Source organism: Mustela nivalis (genome assembly GCF_964662115.1).
Source record: "Mustela nivalis genome assembly, chromosome: X".
In the NCBI taxonomy this organism is placed as follows: domain Eukaryota; kingdom Metazoa; phylum Chordata; class Mammalia; order Carnivora; family Mustelidae; genus Mustela; species Mustela nivalis.
The window spans coordinates 108,026,926-108,034,882 of record NC_139040.1 but is presented as its reverse complement, the minus strand read 5'-3'; the positions used below and the strand labels follow the sequence as shown (position 1 = coordinate 108,034,882).

The following is a 7,957-nucleotide window of genomic DNA, read 5'->3' as shown; positions in this document are numbered from 1 at the left end:
GATCCCTTTGTACACCTAAAAAGGAGTGCGGATGTCAAAGAGCTTTCACTTAGGTGGATTATATTGATATTTCTCACAATAGAAATTAAAATGAAGGAAAATTCTTAATAAGTATTCATTTAAGAATGATGATAATAAAAAGAAGCCTAGACTCATTAAGTAGTAATATAATATAAATACCATCATTTTAAAGAAAAATTTGTTTTCCAAAAACATTGAGAGGAGTAGAATCATTTTCCAATTTTGTACATCCCCTTAATGTTGGCTTATAGAGGACAGCTAGATTCTGCCTTTAATCAGACTATGTTGTTTTGGTGAAAGACTTCACCTTGAAGTATATGAAGGAAATGTAGCCTCTTAGAAATTAGCAGTTGAAAAAGGAAAGAGTATTTTAACAGGCTTTTCAGATAATTGTGGAGATCCTTCTTTGACACAACACCAAAATTCACTAAGCTCTAACTTCATGAAGGTTTTTTGTTATGTGAAGTCTGAAACCGTATCAGTGAACTTTTCATGCCCTGTTCCACTGAAATCCATTAGCGTATCTTACAATTTGAGTGTATCTTTTACTCATGCATGATTTTGTAATATGTGTTGGTCATTTGAAAAACGAATTCACTGAGTTTTGCAGCTTTTCCAAATGCTGGCACATTTCATATTGAATAAGATAAAAAAAATCACATTTATTAATATCACAGTCTCAACTGAAAGACTTTAAGTATTAGGAAGCTTCCTAGATCAGAATGGTGGGTCAAATTTTCTAAAATTTTATTTTCCATTCAAAAACTTGAATTTTTATCATAGACAACATATGCGATCAGTTGTTTTCCTCGAAGTGACAGAGCCTATTCATTTTCCAGAAAATGTCTGCCAAAATTCCAAGTATGAATAGCCATAGTTTGTCCCCATTGTTCTTTCATGTAAAAATGGTGTTTCATGAGAAAAGCTGCTAGTTCAGCTTGCAGCTCACTCACAGACTTTTCCTGGAGGAATCAATACTCCTTCCATATGCAGCAAAGGTGCTTCATGTGTACTTCATGTTTCATTCCACGTAATTTTTAAAAATCTACTCAAGGGTTAAGATTTAATAAAATTAATCTTTCGTGCAGCTTCATCAAGGACATTCTTGAATTCAACTTTTTTTTAAAAATCTGTGATCATGTGGTGGGGAAGAATAAAATGACTACTTATAGAGCAGGGTGCCCCGCCTCGATTTGTGCTAAGTAGCCAGAATTCCTTTTTATTGCTTTGCACATTCAATGCAAATGTCAATAGAGTGAAAAAGGCAGATAACCTCTTAGTAGTATTACAAAAATGGTTTCTACCTCCTGGTCTCCCTGGAAGTGTCTTAGGGACTGTACTTTGAGAACTGCTGACCTAGAAGACCAGAGAGCAGTGTTAGTAGGGGATTTGGGTAGCGCAAGTTGAACATTCATTTACATTTACATCACTGAATCTAGAATATCTACCATATGTTGTTATTTCTTTATTTTGTTTAAGCCACACAGTAGCATTCACACAGTAGATAACATTATTCCCATTTCACAAATAAGGAAATTGAAGCTCAAAAAGTTTCAGTAATTTTCTAGATGAAGCAAGGACCAGGAATTTAGATGAAAATCTAGATCTTGGTGATTTTAAGCTTGTTCTCTTGCCGTTCCTTCTATTGAACTATTCTAGGCTTGAATGACAGGTATGAGACTTAATGAACACTTACGAAAAACTGTTTTCAGAAAAAAATATAAATAAAACCATTCTCAAAATTTGAAATGTATTAGCTTATTTCATCCTCCCAACAGGGCCCAGATTAGCCTTATTTTAAATGTGAGGAAAGAGAGGCCCAGGGAAGTTCCTTAGCTTTTCCAGAGACACAGAGCTAATAACTATGGAGCTAAGATTTTAACCCAAGAAGACTGAATTCCAGAACCATTTTTGTTGGGGCACCTGGCTGGCTCTGTCAGTTAAGCATCTGACTCTTGGTTTTGGCTCAGGTCATGATCTCAGGGTGGTGAGATTGAGCCCCGAGTTAGGCTCTGTGCTCATGCTCAATGAGGTGTCAGCTTGAAGATTCCCTCCCTCCCCGCCTCCCCCCAACTTATTCTCATGGTCTCTTTCTCTCTCTCTAAAATAAATCTTAAAAAAAGAATGTTGCTAAAACATCTTCTAATTAAAAACACTGAGAAACCTAAAATTATATCTATGAAACAAATACTTTCACCTCTTGGCATATAAAATAGCATGTGATCAAAAGGTCTTGGTTTATATGTTTCATTTCCTCAAGGCAAAGCAAAAGCACGTGTAGAAAAACCTTAAGTGTCTGGAAATTTAGGCAAGAAGTTAATTCGCATAAATCACTTCGAGTCCTATAAGGAGCATAGTTCAGTTTACATTTCAGCTTTTCAAGATCAGGATGTGGTGACCCAGTGTGCAGATGGGAAAATGATGTGGTCTCTGTCATACTGAGCATATGACAGACACCCGTTGGAGAGCACATCTGTTCTTGGAGAAGACCAGGGCACTGGAACAATCATGGGTGTAACAAGAGAACCATTTCCTTTACCATTTACCACCTCAAGAATTAGTTGTCTTGGGGTTTATTTCCTTTTTCTAAAAATAATGGCAGCAGTCTTATTACTCAATCCACTAAAATGGCTTTCTGTGTTAACTTCCAAGATCAGAGCTCTTTTTTCTAAAGTGGAACTCCACTTCTCCAGCCAATGGGAAACCCCCTCATCTAGAAAGAAAGATTATTTGTTTTTATCTATGAAAAAGCGTACAAATGCTGCCCCCTGCTTGCTCCTTCCATCCCTATGTGCTCAAGAAAATGTCTACCTCGGGAACAGGTCTTCTGCCAATCTTCTTGTCTTCGCAAGTCAAAGCAGGGCAAGGCGGAGAGTCTCTACAGGCCAGAAAGGGCCTGCGGAAGCAGGAAAGCTTCCTGGAGTAGGAGGCCTCTACCTGCAAGAAAGCAGGGAAGACAAAATCTTGTTTGGTAACTAAGAACCAACAACTTTTCCACTGCTGCTCTTCCTCCCCCTTCTTCTACTCGCCTTCCTCCCCATGAGGTTTCAGTCTCTGCTTATCACCCACAGGAATTCCCTAGTCCTATGGAGGAGAAAGGAAAAGATAAAAGACACTGTCTAATCTGCAGGAACTTTTCTTCCCCAGGCTTATCACTTCCCTTCTGCCCACTCTGGCCCCTCAGCTCCAAATCTAATACAACCTTATCCCCCCTAAAGCCTTCCCACTCCCATTAGAGTCTTTACTCCCCAACCCTAGAATTCCAGTCCCTCATCTGAAGCTAGGAATTGGAAGGATCTACTCTCCCATTTCAGAGCTGCCTGGAGGGGTCAGAAAACTTGATCCCAGAAGTATTGCTACACCGAGTGGTTCTGATCTGTAGTTCTCTTCACATCGACTCCACTTCCATTCAACTGAAATGAGTTGTTCTTTCCTAGCCTGGAAACCTAACCACATTTCTGTCTACTCCTTTATTTTTTCTCATTAATTCTATTCATTATATCTTTGGAACACAGAGCTTGTCCTAAGCACTGTTTTAGGTATGGTACAAAATAGTCCAGACTTTCATAAAAGAGACCAGTCCATGTGGCAGCCGGAGGGCTTTCAGTGGGGCATAAGCAGGAATCCCTGCCCCATCGCCAGAATTTTAACGCAAAGTAGACCCTGGGCCCTTAGAGGGCTGGCAGAAGACAGGCTCCCTTAGAAAACACGGAGCAGCCATTGATTCTCCAAGTCTTCTCATCTCTCAGGAAAGAACAGAGTCTGTGAAAAGTGGAAGCTCTAGCTCTGTGCTACAAAGTGTACTGAGTGAGGGTCTTGGCTCTCTGGGAGAACAGGAAAAGAGTCTCAGGAGAGGGGACATTGGGACCATTGTGCCTTTGTCCCAGCATGGTAAAGAAGGCAGTTCAAGCAGGGCCTCACAAAACAGCCACAGACGGGCCTGGAGAGTCTCCTCACATCAGGGTGGTCCTGTTTTGGAAGAAAGGATAGCAAGAGGCATGGGAACCAACTTAGGACAGCAAATGGAATAGACAGGCCATGAAGATGCGCTATGAAGCTTAAAGTGGGGGTTGCAGCTAAGTAGGAATTTTCCCTTTCCATAAACATAGTAGAACAAAACCACCAGTTTCTCAGGATTTCAGTAGTTCTTGCTCATTCTTCTCCCCAAAGTTCTTTTTCCCTTCCTATCTCTAGTGCCCCTCCCATTCTCCCCAGCCTCCCCCTTCCCAGCTAGAAAGGGGTAACTCCTTCCCCACCATTCCCCAGCCCCTGCCCAGGTCTTACCACCCACTCCATAGTTGTTTTCCCCCCATCCTCTGTGCCTCTTGGTATTAGCAGTTGTCAGCATCATCCAACAGACATGAGCTTCTCCTAAGTTGTTTATTTATTTACATGAGAGAGAGAGCATGCTTGTGGAGGGAAGAGCAAAAGGAGAGAGATTAACAGACTCCACGCTGAGCACAGAGCCTGGCATGGGGCTTGATCTCACAACCCGGAGATAATGACCTGGGCCAAAATCAAGAGTCAGAGGTTTAACCAACTGAGCTACCCAGGCACCCCTCTCTCAGTTTGTTTAATTGTTTTAGCTTTACCCAAAAACAGATAGCTTCAACTTTATTTGTTCTTGCCACCTAGCCAAAACATTGAAAGTTTTAGTGAATTAAAATGTGATAGATCTCCAAGATCTTGTGTAAGTTACAGAAGCATGATATTGTGTAAGGTTTGGAGCATGCTTACCATTTGTGGGGAAAAATAGGTATATTTCTAAATACATATATTATCTGTGGGAGGGTATAGAAAAGCTATATACCCTTTGGTGACTTTTGAAGCTTGTATTATGTGTATCTGTTATCTTTTCTATAAAGAGAATAAACCTTTAGAAAAGTTATAGTGTGTGAGGCAAGGTATTTTCCACTCAGTTATGGTACAGCCAAGATTATTAAGAAAGAGGTTTGTTTGCATAAGGCCATCATGCCATTTTGATGCATAGCTATGAAAAAATTAACAGTGATTATCTTGAAAAGGTGTTCTTCCCCACCCTTTCTTCTTATTTGAAGTTTCTATGATTTATTTATTGAGAAATAATAAAGTGGGGTGCCTGGCTGGCTCAGTCATTGGTATCTGCCTTCAACTCGAATCATGATCTCCAGGTCCTGGGATCAAGCCCTGTGTCAGGCTCCCTGCTTGGTAGGAAGCCTGTTTCTCCCTCTGCTTGCCATTCCCACTGCTTGTGCTCTCCCTGTAGCTCTCTCTCTCTGTCTGTCAAATAAATAATATCTTTTAAAAAAAGAAAAATGATAAAGTAGAAAATCAAATGAGCATGCATGGGGGCAGGGAGTAATGAGAAATCTTTGTACCTTCTGCTTAATTTTGTTGTAAACCTACAGCTGCCCCAAGAAACAAATTCCTAAAAACATGATTGGAATATTGCCATACAAAAAAGATGAAATCATAGAAATTCAAGGTGCAAGAAAAAAGACAGGGAGAAAGACTGTTAACAGAAAGGTATCAGACACATTTCCATGTGTATCTCTCTAATAGCTGCCAGTTTAAGGCTTGACCTAGTTTCTATTATTTATCCCCTTCATATTAAAATCATGTGCCTCATTTCTAATTATAAATACACACCAACAAGGCACAGCTTTGTGTTTATCCAGACATTATCAAACCTCTGAAATCCAAGATTTGGGATCCCCCACGGGTTACTCTTGTTTCAAGACCCCCTAGGACATCCCTAATACCTGGTGTACCCATACCTTCAGCCAACTGCCTAGATTGGGACAAGTTCTGGTTTCGAGAACTGTGTCTCCTCCCATTGACTGTACCTTCATCAAAGCACCTTGTCCAAGAAGTCAAGGATTCCAAAACACCCCATTCTTAGTCTTCTGAAATAACATGTCACCCCTAGAACCAAGGTAACACTTGGCATTTGTACGTGCGCTCACCCTTGGCACTGCCATGTGGCTCCCACGTGCTCTCTCTCTCTTGTCTTCTACATTATTCCTTCCTTATCTACTCAGTCATTGCTATCTTGTTGTTGTTGTTTTTTTGTTTGTTTTTGTTTTTTGTTTTTTGTTTTTGTTTTTTTTTTTTACCTTAAACTTTGTGGCTGAGGCTGGGAGAGAGCTCCTACAACCAAGCAACTATTTGCATTTGACTTCCCAGTTACAGACTTGCCAAGGTTGAGTCATAAATAGTTTTGAGTCAGAATACCATAAATACTTGAGTAGAGAAATTATTTAAAAGGTGCTACTGGAGTAATTAGTTATGGCCAAAAGCCTTGGGGAAAATTTGACAGGTGAATAAACATGGGAGCTGACTCAGGAAGAATAAAGAAGCAATCTTCAAGTAGAAATTGGTAAAAGAATATTCCAAGGAGAAAGAGCATGGGTAAAATTAAGGAGATATGAAAACTGATGCACATTGAGGGAATAGCCAATAATTGACTTATTTAGAGCACAAAGACCTGGAGGTGGGGGCGTAAGGGGAGAGTGAATGGAAGAGAAACAGAAAGGGAAGGGTCAAGAAAATAGGGTAGGTACCCTCACCAGGAAGGGCCTAGCAGGCCTGCAGAGCCATGACTCCAGCCTTCACTTGGGTTGGGGTTCAGGCTTACCTGATGAACTGGTATGACCAGCACAACTATTTGTACAAGGATACCATTAGGGAATGAAAAAGGATAGCCTGATGTTTGTCCCCACTGCAGGTTCCTTTCTCCTGAACTCAAGACTTAACATTGAGAATATAGCCTATAGAAAGAAGCTGAGGCAGTGGTTTTGAAAGAAAATGTTGGTACAGAGGTGCAGCCCAGGTCTGGGCCAGTGTCCAGGAGATAAAAGTTGACTGGGAGAGAATGGACATTTTCCCCACTTCTGCATGTAAAAATCCCCTGAATTTGGTACTTCAGGGATTACAGAAAATGTGATGGTATATTGATACCTTGAGGGTTACAGCACGAAGAGAGTTCACTTGATGCAAACAGCAGTATTCTCATGGAGTGGAGACCTCCCCATATTTGGTGGGGTCTAGGTCCCAACCTGCAGTATCTCTGTGGGCAACAGATCTCCACAAGAGTACTAAAGAGGAAGACCTTGAGATGACAGGTAATGAGCTTATGTGAGGCCCCAGTCAAGACTCAAAAAATGAATAGCTGGATGTACATTTAAGATGGCTGAAGAGGTGCTGGAAGGCTTTGCTCATCAGAAAAGGCAGAGCCAGTGCAATCTGAGGTAATGAGATGATGCCTAGCACAGCAGATAGAAACCATGGCAGCGGAGGTCACATGCAAAACAGGCAGACCACGACCAGAAAGCAACAATGTCCGAGACCACTGTGCCTCCAGCACAGTCTGCTGACAGAAGAACAACTGCCCACTGGCACACATAATCAGGAGAAACCATAAGTAAGAGTTTGTTGTTTTAAACCATGAAGTGTTGCCATGGTTTGTTACACGATAAAAACAAATTGATACATCCCCAAGATGAGAATCAGTGGGAACAGCTGCTTAAGTAGGCTTGACCATTTGATCCAGGGAGCATAAACCTGAATGACCAGGCTACTTTGGGAGTTGTGGAGGATTTGTAGTGTGTCAACTTAGGTAAGCTGAAACTACATTTCCCAGAACTCTCTTCCCTGCAGAGTTCCAGTACGGCTGGAATTATGAGATATTCTTCACATTGTTCACAAGATGGAAGGAGAATCACAGTCATTTTCTCTTGAATTCAGAAGGTTGGAGTGGGGTATGAGGTGCTGGTGCAGCTCACACACATGTCATTGATCTGCGAGATTGCCTGCTTGGCATGTGGCAGCAGCAGGCTCTGTAACTCTTCCAACCTCTGTCACCTCCTCCCCTAGCTTCTCTGACCCCATTCAACAGTGTGATTATTATTTCTGTACAAAAGTTTACAGCTTCTCCTTCAGGACCCCGCCTCATCAA

The 7,957-nt window shown here is 41.2% G+C and overlaps 1 long non-coding RNA gene across 2 annotated transcripts in view; it reads right to left on the bottom strand.

The window, feature by feature from the left end:
* Positions 1–383: 383 nt before the first annotated feature.
* The window catches only part of LOC309856574, a 30,883-nt gene continuing 23,309 nt past the window's right edge, over positions 384–7,957 (bottom strand). Inside the window, exons 2-3 of one of the 2 annotated variants that reach the window (XR_014307288.1) lie at positions 2,833–2,958; positions 384–1,377 (exon numbers count right to left, since the gene is read on the bottom strand). This is a non-coding gene — a long non-coding RNA (uncharacterized lncRNA). Of the gene's footprint in view, positions 1,378–1,473; positions 1,724–2,832; positions 2,959–7,957 lie in introns of those variants that run through there. The other variant, XR_014307289.1, reaches the window with a different exon arrangement.